This window comes from Pan paniscus, chromosome 3, assembly GCF_029289425.2.
Source record: "Pan paniscus chromosome 3, NHGRI_mPanPan1-v2.0_pri, whole genome shotgun sequence".
Lineage (NCBI taxonomy): Eukaryota > Metazoa > Chordata > Mammalia > Primates > Hominidae > Pan > Pan paniscus.
In genome coordinates this window covers 49,844,921-49,860,923 of record NC_073252.2, presented here as the reverse complement: position 1 = coordinate 49,860,923, position 16,003 = coordinate 49,844,921, and the positions used below count along the sequence as shown (strand labels likewise).

At 38.8% G+C, this 16,003-nt stretch overlaps 1 long non-coding RNA gene across 1 annotated transcript; it reads left to right on the top strand.

Moving 5' to 3' along the window:
- The first annotated feature begins 9,875 nt into the window (after nucleotides 1-9,875).
- On the top strand, nucleotides 9,876-12,775 carry LOC117979965 (uncharacterized). Its single transcript, XR_008625144.2, has 3 exons — nucleotides 9,876-9,943; nucleotides 11,575-11,648; nucleotides 12,472-12,775. It is a non-coding gene; the product is annotated as an uncharacterized LOC117979965 (long non-coding RNA).
- Nucleotides 12,776-16,003: the final 3,228 nt, after the last annotated feature.

Below are 16,003 nucleotides of genomic sequence, written 5' to 3'. Positions count from 1 at the left end.
TCCCTGATGAGTTAATCAGGCTCCAATTGAACACAAAGAGGTCTTTCTAGAGAAAGGTCAGGATTGTGAAGGAAATTTGACGTGAGGAAGCAAATTGAAGTCAAATTTGGAGGCAAATTGCATAATCACAATGCCTGATAGGCCGACTAAATTGTCCATGTCTGGGACACTAGATCTCTGGAGCAAAAATCTCTCAAAAACAAACAAACAAGCAAACAAACACAGCTTATCCTAGGCCTTTCAAAAAAAAATCTTGAATGCCCTTTTCCTTTCTATCTGATCCTTCTGGAATCTCCTTTTCAGGAAAGCAGCTTTACTTTCCACTGAGGATTCAGACAGGGATGAAATGAGGTCTAGAAAAAGGTAAATATTGCTTTGTGATATTGACTTCGTTATAGGCTGGAATCATATTTTCTAAAGAGTACGTATAGACGCTTTGCCACGAGTAGACACTTGGTGAGCCTCCCCTGTGTTTTCTTTTGTACGGTCATTAACTTAATCATAGGATCAGGAAGAAAGCCGAGCCTTGGCTGAGCTACTGCCCAGGCGATCCAGGTAGGTGTGTTAGTGGCAGACAGTTTCGGGCTGGGTAGCTATGTTGTTCAATCTGTCCACAAGACCATTTTGGCGGGAAGTAGTAGAGGAAAGGTGTCCAAAGCTACTTTTGCCTTCAGCCAAGGCAAACTCAGAAATGTTTTATTTTAATGCTGCATTTTCAAGTTTCAGAAGTATATCATAACCTTCTCCTGTGTCTGAACCTTCTCAGAGGGGAGTTTCTAGGATTTTATAACTTCATCCGTCTGCCAAAGTAGTTGAGGTCACTCACAGCTGAGGAGGAAATGAGGTCACAGGGTCATGCAAACATCAAGCCAAGTTGGTCCCACGACGTCCAGGGAGGTGGCCAGGCTTCCAGTGCCGGAACCGTAGGTCCTAAAGACGGGAAATTGAAAGCCAAGCGGTTGCTGCACCAGCATTTGTTGCATCCCAGTCAGTGGAAGAATGTCCAGATTGACCCTGCGCTTGGGGCTACAGAACTCCAGGCATGTCTGCCCAGAAGATTCCGACTCCCTGGCCTCATTTACCTCTCTACTTCTCCGAGGCCTTTGTGAGTGGGGGCCACCTGTACTTCCCAGGATGTGCTTGCAGGGTACAGCTTACGCCCACAGGCATGTGGAAACCGGAAGGCCCGGGAAGGGACGCACACATGTCTCTTTCCAGGCCCAGGTGAACCAAAATGGAAACCGGACGCTCTTCGGGAAAGTTCCCAAGGTCCCAGAGGCCCACTCATAAGCTCTGCGGCCGTCGACGCCCAAAGCCCCGCGTATTGCAGCCGCAGTCGTGCGCGGGCTAGTTGTAAGCACGGGTGTGCGGTGTAGGAGAGGGGGGTCTCTCTCCTGGGGTCCTCACTGCCGGTCTCCCAGCCCCTGCCCCGCGCTGCCTGTTCTTTAAGTTTGTTTTCTTAGGCGCCCTGCCCAGGGAACATGACCCTGAACGGGGACCCCTTGAACACCCAGGGCCAGTCACACTCAGAAAAGGGCTGGGAAATGCAGTTCTCCTCCTCCGCTCCTATTCGAGGGCAGGATCTCCGAGGCAGCCTCTCCGCGCGGTCCGGCGCTTGCCATCTCTCTCCGTCGCCAGTCGGCCTGGACTTTCCTCCCCCCTTCTAGGGCGGTGCAGCCTGCTCAGGTGCAGGACAGCGTGCGCCACTCAAGCGCTGGGGCCAGAAGGGAGATGCAGCCAGGACGCGGAGCGCCGCGGAGGCTTGGAGTGCCACGAGCATCCTCAGGGAGGTGTTACATTTTCTCTTTTCTTCTCCCTTTGCCCAATCCCGTGTCCTGGAATCAATTCTGCTCATTCTATGGTAGCTTCCCTCAGCTCCTCCTCACCTCCACACTTTTCCGTTTCTCAGGCGCTTCTGGAGCTTTTCGTCACCAAAGGAACTTTCTGGAAAAAAGTTCCTTTGGTGACTCTTCACCATCCACTAGGCAACTGACTGATAAGGTGGCGGTACCAGTCCAGAGGGAGAATGCACTGCTGAGCTGTCAATTAGCTGGGCACTAGGATGACCCCAGCACTCAGGGATTGAAAGAGATGGGCAGGCGCCAACGCTCTCCCGCCCTCAAATGCACACACACACTCCACACACCACACACACCACACACCACACACTGACCACACACCCACACAAACACACCACATACACCACCCACACACTCCACACGCCACACGCACTCCACACCACACACACCACATATACCACACACACCACATACACACACACCACGCACACACTCCACACACCACACACTCCACACCACACACACACCACACACACACACCACACACACACCACACACACATCACATACCCACACCACACACACACCACATGCACACACCACACATACCACACCATACCACACACCCCACACCACACACCCCACACTCACCACATATACACACCACACATACTACACACACCACACCACACCACACATATACACACACCACACATACCACACACACCACACCACCACACATACACACCATGCCACACACATATACACACACCACATACACACACCACACACGCACCACACACACCACACATCACATCACACGTACACACACAACACACCACACATACACACCACACATACACACACACCACACACATAGACACATGCCACACACACAGCACACACACAGTACATACACACACCACACACTACACACAGACACACACAACCACACACACCAGACCACACATACACTGTCCCCCGCAACACACACACACACACACACACACACACACACACACACACACACAGCTGCCTCCTGAACAGTTTCTCCCAGCTTGGAAATTTCATTTTTTTCCCGAAGGTGAAATATGACCTCAAAGGGGTGTAGAAAATTTAGCCTGCCCAAGAGCTAAACTGGGATTGGGGTGAGAAGGTGGGCCTTCTCACTCCCTTTTCTTCCTCCAAATGCATTTTATTTGACAGAAGGCCCAGAACGTTGAGGCAGTAACATATGCCTCAGGCTGGTGGGCCTGAATGATTGCCTTCTAGCTTTGTAACCTGGCTGGGCAGCAGCCGCGGAGCTCTTTGCCTCTGCTTCATGAATCATATTCCTAAGGCAACCTCTGCTTTTCCCACTTTAGATATGGAACTTAGAACGTTTTAGAAACCTGTATTCTCCAGGCCTAGTGAATAAAGAAACTGAAAAAATTTAATTCTTTTATTTTAATCTTTAGGATTAGAGGTCTGGTACAGGTGTTCTGCTTGAATAGCTAACCTGGTTATGCTGATTATTATTTGCTTATCTCTTTTCAAGTTGTGCGTGAGCATTAGAATATAAATCTATGCATATGTGCAGGCATGTGCATATGTGTTCAAATATGTAAGTATATATTACAAACTGATACACATATTTATATATACAGACATACATAAACATTTTAATCCACAGACAGGCACATAACTGGCAGGCGTTATTCTAAGTGCTTTTCATGTGTTGACTTGCTTTAATTCTCACAGCCTACCCAAGGGCTACTGAGAATCCCACTCCATCATGTTTCAGCATTGTGTAGTTAGTATGGTTGTCACTCTGAAACAGAAAGATGAGAATGTGATAATGTAATGAAAAAATAGTGACTCTTATGTCAGGAAACCCGTTCCAAATTTTGTGGCCTTTCCATTTATTTATCTTAGTTTCCTTTACTTGAGCATGTGAATAATACCACCTGTGGGCTTATCACATAGCGGTGTCTTGAAAAGCAAATATAATTCTACATGTAGCAGCTTTTTATACTATTGAATGTGATTGACTCCCATGTTGGTAAAAGAGATATGCTTTTAGCCTCAACTTATCTTTCTCAGGTAGTCAAAATGCTTTCATACCTCTATAAGAAGTCTTTTGTGGCCTTGACTTACTTTAATGATCTTTTCTCATTTTTAACCAGAGGTGGGAGTAATGGCTGGTTTGATTGTGTGGTTGTTTATGTAATTACTCAGGATTTTACTCTGTGCCTTAAGCTTACAGGAGAGTCACTGAAAAAATGTTTGATACATAATATCATGTAAGCCTATAGGTTCATTCATTTTATATATATATACACACACACACACAAACACACACACACTCCACACACACATGCACCCCACATAAAACTATATATATATATACGGTTATATGTATATAACTGTATATATATATTTTAGTTGGCTTAGCTGTAATAATCTTAAATTATAAATACAGCGTGTTCCTAGTGCTTAAAAATTGTAAGTCAGCCTAATGCTAAGGATGGAAAAGGCTATAAGAGGAGTTCTAGATATAATTTGCCATGCTGTAGAAAGTATGGTTACAATGCAGGAGAGAAGCTTATCCCTTTTCCTAGTTACTATGTAACAAATTGCACCTTACTTAGAAAGCTACACTGTGCTCAGTGCTTAATGAAGACAATGTTCCCTCTACAGATCAAAACGGATCCCTCACTCCAGCTCAAGCTTTTTCCTGTTTTTAAATGGATCTTTAAAAATAATGCATGACTTAAAAAATCATAAAGAACTCTAATGCTGCTAAAACATAGAGACTTGAAGAATGCATACAATATCTTGTTTTCCCAAATTATTTAGAGAATAAATTCTTTAAGTAAAAATAAACAAGGAAGGGAGGGAGGGAGGGAGGAAGGAAGGAAGGGAAGGAGGAAGGAAGGAAGGAGAAGAGAAGAGGGAGGGAGTAAAGAAAAGGAAGGAAGGATGGAAAGAAGGAAGAGAGAAATTGGGAAGAAAAATAATCATGGGATTAATTTATCTAACTTTTTGTCCCTTTACTTCTTTTCCCACAAATGTCCAGCCACCAATTCCAAATTCCTCTCATACTGTTTTTTTTTTTTTTTTTTTTTTTTGGCATTTTCTTTGGAGAAGAGCCTTACTGTGGGTTTCAGAGTAGAAATCCATAAATCAGTCCCACCGTTGACTAAGATCTCTTGTGCACACCTGCTTTGAGGATTAAAATCTGGACAGGCATACCATGATTGCACTTTTCTCTGAGGATTCATCTCTGGGTGGGTGTGTTGGTGTTATACTATTGCCTGTGCCACTTTTTCTGTGTTTTGTTATTTTTTTGTGAAGTGTGAAACTTTTTTTTTTTTAAGCAATTGATGACTTTTTTCTCTCTCAAACAAATGAATAAAGTCCTGTTTTACACTCTGGCAAAATTTCATTGGGTCTTTGAGAAAGACAAACAGAGCCAAACAGTGACACCCAGCCCCCAAATGGATGCAAATCATGTAATTAGAAAAATTTTCGTATCCATAGTGTTCAGTTCTTCTTTAGGCTAAGAGGTCCAGCGTCAGGGCTAAGTGAAGGTGGAGGAAAGAAAATAAAGGAAATATTCCTGCAAGGTCCTTCCTAGAAAGATAAGAGTTAGCCTTCAGGAAGTAGTAAATTGACTTTTTCATTAAAATGCTTTTGTAGACAGTGCTAGTTTAACTATTTGCTTTAGCAGGGCTAGGTGGATAAATGGTGAATGCCATGAAGCTTATTTTCAGGGACATTCGATCTGCTCCCTAAATTCCATCTCAGAACCTCCCATTTTCAATGGTCTCTTACCTTTAGGCTCTCTTAGATTTCCCTGAGTTCTATCCCCTCCAACAAAGAGGTAGTACCAAAATTGCCACCTGTGTGAATAAACAGCAAAAAAAAAAAAAAAAAAAAAAAGTCTGAATTTACATGAAGGTATTTGCTTCTCCATTTGCTTTTTAAAGCTTAATTTCTAATTTTGGAGCAGTCTAAGTAAAGATGAAGGATCGATATGCAGAGGTACTTCTCCACCAGGGTAATAAGGCCTAAAACTCCTTCCAAATCAGAGGTATTTGACTTTGAGGCTGCATCCGAAAGTATTTATTAAACCTCCAAACATGCCTAAACTTAAAGGCAGGGAGATATTTAGGAAACCTAACATTCAAAAATCTAATTCCAAGCATAGTAAAACTAATAGCATGGTAAAACAAGTCTCATCAAGTTATATGATTGCCAGCAGCTCACATTTGAATTTCTTAAATCCTTTAAATATTCAAAATACATTTATTTATAACAACTCAGAAATAGAAACTTGGAATTTTAGATATATATATTTTTCATATATATATTTCAGAGATATGTATATATATATTCACAAGTTACTCTCTTCTCTGGGATGGGGGCTTTCCTTTGAATACATTTCAGGAGAAGAAATTTAAAGTTTAATGTACAGTTTCTGAGTGCCTGTCATACTGGCTCTTTACAGCAGCCTGCTCGAAGACCCAGGCGCATGGCCAAATAGAAAATCAGATAAGGATGCTAAAAAGAGGGGACCTCTGGCAATGACTTCCCCATGTTATTGACTCCATAAGAAAAGACTCAAAAAGAAGATAATTTCCCCCAATACTTCCATCCTCAGAAAATTTTATTATAAACCATAGATAATAAGAGCTCACAAAGGAAAGAAAAAGTAATACTATCCATAGGACACTGTAGAGTTAGATCACACAGGGAGAGACCTTTCTAAATCACCAAGGTAGCTGTTAAAAATGCAGTTTCCCATAGGCAGCCTCAGAGATTTGATGAATCTTATGTGGGACCTAGAATCTTGCATTTTCAGCAACCAGCACCAGATGATTTTAGAGTAGGTGGTTCTTGATCCTCACTTTTGAAACACCGAAGAGAGGTTAGAACTAGCCCTATGGTGACTTAAATTAAAATGTAGGAGTACATCAGTCTAGAAAATAGCTATGTTCCAGAAATATGGAGAGTAAATTGAATTATGTTATTGTAAATACAGACTATTAAAAAAACTTCATTTATGTTCTATCTTTGTTTCAGATTGATTTTCACATTTTACTCCTCCTTGCCCACTCAAGTTAGGGTCATTAGTAAGAACAAGAAAAATGTAATTGCATGAGCAAGTACCTATTCAAGAAAACGTTTAAGCTAAATCTTTATGGCAAATATAGAGTGTGCATCTACCATCACCCTCTGAGGAATTTGCTTTTTATTTTTTGGATTTTTCTTTTTTGGGGGGGGGATGGAGGTTCACTCTTGTTGCCCAGGCTGGAGTGCAATGGTCCAAACTCAGCTTACTGCAACCTCCACCTCCCGGGTTCAAGTGATTCTCCTGCCTCAGCCTCCCAAGTAGCTGGAATTACGGGTGCCCGCCAAAACGCTGGGCTAATTTTTTGTATTTTTAGTAGAGACGGGGTTTCACCGTGTTGGCCAGGCTGGTCTTGAACTCCTGACCTCAGGTTATCCACCTGCCTTAGCCTCCCAAAGTGCTGGGAATTTTTTGGATTTTTACACATTCATTTTCTAAAATTGTTTCACAACTTATTTGTATGTATGTGTTCACGAACCTCACCAATTCAGGCTCTGACATCAAGCTCCCAAGAGCTGTCTGAAGCTATGTTTTTCAAATGAATAATAACAGCAGAATTGAAAACTCTTGAGCTAACATTTTGCTCTCAACTCCAGCCTGCTAGTCAACTACTGCTGCTTCTCTGCCAGCTGATGACTGCACGGAGGCTGCCACTTTCTGATGGTGAGTGACTCTAGGCCTCAAGTGATTCAGACGCCACTGACTCTTGCTGCAGAAACTTTTGGTACTAGGGAAACAGACTCTTCCATTCACTTCATGTCACTTAACTTTCTACTGCAGTGTCCATTCACCTAGGACTCAGGCCTGAGTCTGAGGAGGTGGGGCCAAAGGAGCACCAGGTATAATGCAGTATTCACAATCACCCATCAGTTCTGATGTTGCTTATTATTTCCAAACACAATAAGGGCTCTTGGAATGCAACCCTTATATAAACATAGCTGTGATGATCCTGCCTTCTAGATGTGTCAGCACATGCCTGAAAGAAAGAGTAGGTGCCCTCTAATTCTGGGGCCACGGCTACACAGTTGCTAAATAAAGTCTAAAGTCCACACAGTTGCTTATAAGCACAAAGAATCCTGCTAAGAAATTAGATTAGAAGTCAGATTAAACATTTATTCTCATTCTGCCTCCACCATTCTCTAGCTGTGTAACCTTGAATGAACTAACTTCTCTAAACTCCAGTCTTCTCATCTGTAAATGGGAGAGTTAGATGAGATCAGAGATTCTCAGACTTCAGAATTTGTAATAATTACTAGGGAGAGTGGTAAATAGGCTTGGCTCTAATTTCTGGAGATTCAGAATGAGGGCAGCAGTGGCTAGGATACTGAATGTTTTTTTTTTTTTTAATAGGGTCTCACTCTGTCACCTGGGCTAGAGGGCAATGGTGTGATCATAGCTCACTGCAGCCTCCAGCTCCTGGGCTCAGGCAGTCCTCTGTCTCAGCCTCCCGAGTAGCTGGGACTACAAGTGCATGTCACTGTGCCTGGATAATTTTATTTTAAATTTGTACAGATGGGGTCTTGCTTTGTTACCTAGGCTGGTCTTGAACTCCTGGTTTCAAGCAATCTTCCGGCCTTGGCCTCCAGAAGTTCTGGGAATTACAGGAAAGAGCCACACTGCACCTGGCCTGTGATTTGCATTTTAATAAACCCTCTGGATGATTCTCTAACCACATCTGGGAAATATTTGTCTAAATCAATGATTATTCATTGTGGTCCTATTAGAAACATTTAGAAAGTATTAAAAATATGCTAGTGACTGGTCCCTCTCCAAATTAATTCATCATAATATCTGGGTATTTTGTCAGGGCATTGCTAGTGCCTCAAAAAAATCTTTGTGCATCAAGGGTCAAGAATCAGTGGATTAAATAATCTATAAGAACTTTTCTCAGCTTTTGAATTACAACTTCCAACCTAGCATTCTTGGTTCTATATCACAATATGTCGGTTATAAATGTGGAGTATGCTGTGTATGCAGACTTGCTAGTTATTATGAGCTGAATTATGCCCCTCCCCTCACCCAAGTTCATATGTTGAGGTCTTAACGCCCAACACCTTGGAATGTGACTGTATTTGGATTTAGGGCCTTTAAAATTAAGTTATTGGTTGGGTCCTAATCCAATAGGGCTGATGTCCTTATACGAAGGGCAGATTAGGACACAGATAACACAGACAGAGGGGCAACTATGTGAGGATACAGTAAGAAGGTGACCATTTGCAAGCCAAGGAGAGAGACCACAGAAGAAACCAAACTTGTCAACACTTTGTTCTTGGCCTTCTAGCCTCCGGAATTGTGAGGAAATGAATTTCTGTTGTTTAAGTCGCCCAATATGTGGTATTTTGTTATGGCAGCCCTGAGAAACTAATACACTAGTCAAATAGTTCACTGAAACCTATCTTACTTTGAAGAAAATAATGTTCGTCTAATTAGTTCAGAAACAACATATCTCTAAGTATCGACATAAATACACTAAAATAAAGGCTTAACTATACAAAAATAAGTGATTTTGTAGTTTTTTCCCCCAAAGTCATGATTGAAAACAGGTTGTGGAAATAAGTAATGCCTTTTAAAATATCATGATCTAACCTTGAGGATGATGTTTTAAATAAAAGGATTAAGAAAGAGCAGGACTAGAAATAATTTCAGTGCTTTTCACTACCAATAATGAATAGGAAACCCAATTTCAATTAAATCAACAACTACCAAATGTTTAACGTTATCTGGTAAGATATAATGTAAATTTTAATTATGAACATATATGAAGCAGAATCTGTTATTTTAGTTTTGATGCCAGGTTTTTATAAAACCACCCTGTCTATTCCCCTCATATATCCCAATTTCTTAAGTGTCTTCCTTAAGGTTTCCTCAATCTTAACTTTCATCGTATCTATTCAAAGTAAAAATACTAGAGATCCATTTAAAATCAGACCCTGGGAAAGAACAAACTATTAAAGAAAAAGATATATTGCCACCTAGTGGAAGACAGGCGGAATCATCTTCTTGTAATTCAAGTTTTAAACCACAGAATGGTTAGTACAAGCAATGTTTTTAAATGGTTTTTGATAGTGTGTAATTATGCTTTGTTATTTAAAAGATGTCTTTCCTGTTTAGCTGCTAAATCACTTTTAACTTTTGAGTTATATATTTAGCAATCACTTAAAGGTATATGCTGCTGCTATATATATTGAGCAATAAAGTTGAACATAGTCTGTCTCAAAAACATTGAGCTAGAATGCTAAAAACACTTACAGGTAATTCTGAAAAATATTTACCACCCACAGAATGTCAGTAGTATGGTAAACAGCCAATGTAAACATAGCTGACCAAACATTGGCAAGTCACTTCTCTGGACCTGTTTCCTCATCTAAAACAATGGGGTTACACTATGTAATTTATAAAATATTTTCAATTCTAATATAATTAGATTAAGTAGTTATAATATACACTTATATTTATTATGTTTTAGGTCTCTGTAATAGTTAGGTGAGTGACCAAACTTGGTTTAGAAAGTAGTATTGGTGAATTATTTGGTGTGTGTCCTTGAAATAACATTTCAGCATAGAACTAAAAGAAGTTTATTAATGGGAAGGAACTTCCTATCTATTTATTTGGTTGCCAGGTTTCCAGAGTTTTGTTTTTTTTCCCATGAGAGTAAGGTGACCTGGCTAATTTTAACTTCAGCAATTACACTCTATCCAGCTAAGTTATCCTTGCAACTTTTATTTGAGTATAACATCCTTTATTGTTTCCTGTCCTAAACTTTTAGGAAGTTGTTATTAACTGATTTACTCTTGTTGACCTTTAACAAATATACAGGATGATATTAACTACTGGTAATTCTATAAGAGCCTTTCTTACTATAGGCCAGGAAAGGAAAGGGGAGTTTAAAAATACTTCCCTTTTAGTTGCCCTTGGTATGTCCCAAGAATGTCACAGTCCTTAATCAGTTAACCATATGATGTGCAGGACCTCTGAAAAGATTTTATTTCAGATGGTATAACGCAAGGAGCTTAAGTTATCAAATTGTTCTCGCTCCAATTGTTGGATACAATTTCCTTCTGTACAGTATTAAGATAGAAGTGTCACCAAAAGACTTCCCTTTCAAACAGAATGAACTTAATGTGAAAATGTCAATAAGTCTAATAAAAATAAGGAAACATGGTAAATTAGTAGGTGTCTTGAAATACTACCGAGAGGAAGTTTGCTATCAGCACTCAACTTTTAAATAATTAGTTGTGAGAAACTGCATATTATAATACATGATCATTAATAAAATACTTAGAAAAAATTGATATCAAACTTCTGTTTGAGGCTTTGTCCAGAGATAAGGCACACAGGGAGGCTAATTATAATATTTCTAGTAACTTTTCTCACTTTTTCCTTCTATCCTATCACCACACACACACACACACAGAGAAAAGAAAATGAAAAAGAGAAAAAAAGGATAATTTTTCAGCTTACATTTATTCTGAATAAAGTTTGGAAAAATAAATTTGGAATAAAGTCCCAAATGTGAAGCTGGAAACTACCCGCCTTGTTAGAATATTTTAACTGCTTCTCTCACCTGCATTTTCTATACAAATTATATGGTCATCAGATTCAACTAGTTTGAGAAGTAAAAGTTTCCGTTTATAATGTGAAATACTTTTTCTCCTGTCAGCTTGTGTAGCTGCCTCACATCGCTTTCATTATCCGTGGCACCAGCCTTTTATATATTGTCTTCAAATTACTCAGGTAGGTAGCTTCAGCAATTTATATACATTTATATATACATATAATATATAAACATGCAGTACCTCTTTTAAATATATATAAAATAATGCAGTACCTCTTTTAAATATATATTTATATATTTTTTATATATATATAATTTGAAACAACAGTTGGATGTGACTAGAACAAATTGAAAGTAATCACACATGTCATTAGAGAAACAATTTCTATAGGTTTGAAAAACCTCTTAGATTGACCTATGTCTTAAATTTCAACATAATTTAATACATCTATTCCTTGAACAGATACATATGTCAACTGATTACCATTATCATTCTCTTTAAGATAGCATTATTTCCTTAAATTGTATTGGTAGCAGTACCAAATAACAAGCATAATGATGAGATGATGCCCTACCTAGTGATCTGTGTTGGTCTATTTACTGTTGCTTATACCACAGTACCTGAAATTAGGTAATTGGTAAAGAAAAGGAACTTATTTCTTACAGTTGTGGAAGCCGGGAAATCCGAGGTGGATGAGGCACATCTGGTGAGAGCCTTCTTGCTGGTGGAGACTCTCTTTGGTGGGGCGTCACATGATGAGGGGACTGAGCATGTTGATGTCCTTGCTCGGGTCTCTCTTTTCTTATAAGCCACCAGTTTCCCTATCATGATAACCCGCTAATCCATTAATCCATGAATAGATAAATCAATTCATGAAGGCAGAACCCTCATGAGTCAGTCACCGCCTCAGTACTGCCACATTGAAGATTGAGTCTCGACATGAGTTTTGAAGGGAACATTCAAACCATAGCATAACCTATAATTAAAATATTCCATTTCAGTTAAAGAAGGCATTCTAAGTGGAGACCTGTGGAATGGATACTTTAAAAGGTAACTTTGTTCTGACTTTATTATTTTTTTTTTCATTTTATTACTCAAATGCACATTCATTTGATACACATTTCAGGGAAGGTGAATTTAGAAAGTTAAAGGATCTTTGCCATGGTAAATGAGAAGAGATTTCTGAAGTTATACATGTTAAATTTCATGTATTTTCTGTGGCTTATAATAGTAAGAAGCTGTAGTGTAATGAAGTACTTTGGAAATGCTGCTGGTACTCAGAATTTGGAAAGTGTTAAGATGAAAAATGTCTAGGAAACATAGGCATACTAAAATGCTTTTTTTTTCCTAGTAAAATATCAGTCTGCTTAGGTATAAAATGTTTTATTAACCCTCAATTGTATTGTATGCACTTATAAACATGCATGATAATAAGCTTATTTATATTCAACCAAACATTTATTTGGCAAGCAGCCGAGGATATTCTAGTGTTCTAAAGTCAAAAAAATGCCTCAGAGATTCAAAGCCTTTTGTTTCTTTTTCAATATCCCAAAGTATAGCAATTCTTTGTCTTCTTTTTGCTGCATTCTAAAAGTATATTAATTGACAACCTACACAAGCCACCTGAAAGCTTTCTATATCTACATTAAAAGCAGAGTCTTCATTTGGGAATTACATTTGATATCTTTAATATCTTTGTGTATTTGAGTGGATGTATTTGACTTCTAGGTAGACTGAGAAAAGTCACAAGTGGCAGTTTTTGTTTTGTTTGTTTTGTTTTCTTTTTAGTATAATACATTGGTGGGACAGAACTTGCTAAGTCGGAGTTCAGAATTATTGGTTAGGCAGCTAATAAAAATGATTATTCAGATATTGAGAGTCCTGATGGCTTAAGGAGTGACCACTGCCCTTCTTTGCACCTCTAGACTGTCTTGGGAAGTAGAGCAAAAACAGGTACAGTGGAGTCAGAAAGACCGTGGCACTCCCTGTACCATTCAGTGGTTGTGCTCTGTTGGAATGAGTGCTGTTGACAAGTCACCCTACTTATCTGAATCTCAGTTTTCTTCCCAGTAAACTGGAATATTGACAACTATATATGGTTGTGGTAAAGATTAGAGATAAAATATGGAAGTCCAAGTCACATGATAGGCTGATAGGCACTAGATATATTGAATATATTATTTTCATAATCCTCCTCTGTAGGTCTTTGTGAATTTTCCATTGCCTTGCGGTTTCTAAACTTTAGGGCTATAAACCCTTTTGTTTGTTTTGTGAATAAAAAGAGAGGTGTTTCCTGTGTTCTTTCTGTGCAGTAAAGAAGATGTTGGGAAACTATGAAAGGAGATGTCCTGGGATACAGCTTGTTCATTTTCATGAAAATGGTAGGTGGAAAATTAACTAAGACAAATCAACTTGGGATGTGAACCATGGGCTCCTCTACTCCTCAGAATAGAGTCCTTATTTTCCCCAAACATCTTGAGTAAAAACCCATTCCCCCAGACTCGTTTGGAATCTCAGCACTCAGGAGCTCCCTTCCCTGGTGGTCTGGTGGAGCCCAGGAATGCTGGCCTTTAGGGCACACAGCCAGACCTGTTTGCTCACTCATGCTTGGAGTGAGCAGCATGGGAGGTCCTGATAAGCTGGCTACTAAAGGATGCAAGATGCATTCTGAGCGGTTGTATCCACTAGTGAGACAAGTCGTCAAATGGTCACTAAGGAATCTGTATTCTAAAAGAATAAAGGCATATTATCCTATGAAAGCCCTAAAAATGATTCTATGTAAAATATTTTCAAATATCTATATGACTTTGGAGAAAAACCAGCTAATCCCTTAAAATAATCTTTCAGAGCTCTTCTTTTCTAAAGGACCTAGAATAATCAAAATCTAAGTAGCTATTAATAATGACAAAAAAACTCATGGTTTTGTAGTTTCTGTCTTACAACAGTGAAGTAAAAAAATCATGGAGAATAGGGTAAATTTTAATCCTTGTTTGATTCAGTCTCTGTCTGAATGAAGTTTGAAGTATGTATGAAAAGTAAATCAAAGTAATGCTAAGCTTACACACCCCCATTTTATATTCATATTTCTCCAAATAAGAGTGGAGCTGAACTAACAGAAGTTTTCAACAGTTACTGAAACCTCACTAATACTATAAAATGACAATATTTAGTTGGGGAAGATCTATAAAGTTCAGCTTCTAAAAAATTCCCTAACCTTATGACAATTTTCCTATGTTAGGAAGAGAATAAAATGATAGTTCGAGATGTTTCAGCATATTTCCACATGCTCTTTAGAACTTGCATGGGATTTTTATGTTTAAATGAAAACATAGTTTGTGAATATATTTCTCATTTTCTGTAATAAATATCATCTTATTTTTTATTTTACTCTTTGGAAAAGACAGCTATCTTTTTAAAAAAAACATAATTTATGATGCCTTTTAAGAGAAATTGCATCTTTATCTTAATGAAGATCTCTTCTATTTTTACTATTTCATTACACTGCCATAAATCAACATCTTGTTTTCAACGTGAGCTTTGTAAATAGATTTCCTTTAAGATCCTGAAGTGAGGAAGCAACTGGGGCTGGTTTATGGCACTTGTTCAGCAGCAGAGGATCTGGACTGCTGCAGAGGATTAATCTTATTTTAGAATTCGGGAAACCAGCATGTGCTGTCTGGTCAGTCTTGGAGAGGTGTGCCACAGACCAGCTATATGAAAGGCAAAAGAAATGAAACATCAGTCCCAGAAATGCATGTGCTGATGAGATTCCATCACTCATTTCTCAGGAATCTAATTTGTATCTGTCATAGGCCAATTGGAAATGCATTTTTGACCAATAAATATCATGCCATGTGTGAAAAGTAGTTTTTACAGTTTATCTTATTTTAAACATATTAGATCATATTAAGATAATTTGTGAAATCCTTTTGAAGCAATGATTTTTAAATTTGGAAAGCAATCCAAATAAATACATTATGTTACTAAGAGTGTTTTTAAAATATGTTATCCAGATTCTATGCCCTTAGCCATTTATATTTATAATAAAAACTTATATTTATTCAAACATGAAAAGAGCCTACTTTATCAGTGAAGCTAAGAGCCCACTAGAGGTCACTTTTTCAACTTATTTTCCTTAATAACTGAAAAATTCAACCTTGATTCTCATCACTGTGTCTTTCTTATATGTCCTTGTTCACAGAGTTAGAACTTTTATTTCCTTCCAAAAAAAAATTCTGCTATTTCTCAAACTTTTTTTCTTCTAAAATCCTTCTAATAATACTCCTAAGAACTTTTTCTTATTTCCTGAGGTCACAATTAATTTTTTTTCCATTTTTTTTCAAGATGGGGGTCTCACTATGTTGTCCAGGCTAGAATGCATATAGGTATGATCATAGCACACTACAGGTTTGAACACAGGCTCGAGATCCTCCTGCTTCAGCCTCTGGAGTAGCTGGGGTTACAGGTGCACACCACCTCACCTAGCTTCCTGAGGTCACATATTCTTATTTTTTAAGTATAATTTCTATTGTG